The sequence below is a fragment of the Ursus maritimus genome, unplaced genomic scaffold, assembly GCF_017311325.1.
Source record: "Ursus maritimus isolate PB19 unplaced genomic scaffold, ASM1731132v1 scaffold_11, whole genome shotgun sequence".
NCBI classification, from domain to species: Eukaryota; Metazoa; Chordata; class Mammalia; order Carnivora; family Ursidae; genus Ursus; species Ursus maritimus.
Window position 1 is genome coordinate 33,261,816 of NW_024423453.1, and position 458 is coordinate 33,262,273.

Sequence of the window (458 nt, forward strand, 5' to 3'; positions counted from 1 at the left end):
TCGCGGTTTTGAGTCGAGGGACGATGGAGTTTGGCCCGAGAGCCGTGGCAGTTTGCTGCGAGAGGAGGGCGCTGGGGGGAGCCTGGCGGCTGGTGTTTGGGCGCCTTGGACGCGCTGTCAAGCCTCGCAGGAGGGGGGCCAGCTGAGGCCAGTAGGATTTCCGTGTGTTGTGGTCCTTCCCCAGGCCACCAGGGTTACTTACATGGCATTGGTGTAATTGATACAAGATGCTCATTATGTGTTAAACCATTTTAGGTGTTAAGAACAATATTCCTTGAAAGAACCAACTTTTACTTTGGTGGAAATCTGTGTCCTCTTCAGGGGTCTAGAATCTTATCCCCTTCTCATCCATTGGTTCTTTTGTCGCTGCCTTCTGCAAAGGAAAGAAATGACACGTTTGTCCTGGCATATGGAGCCAATGTTTGTCTAGTAAAATGTGTTTTCAAAAGCAAAATGTA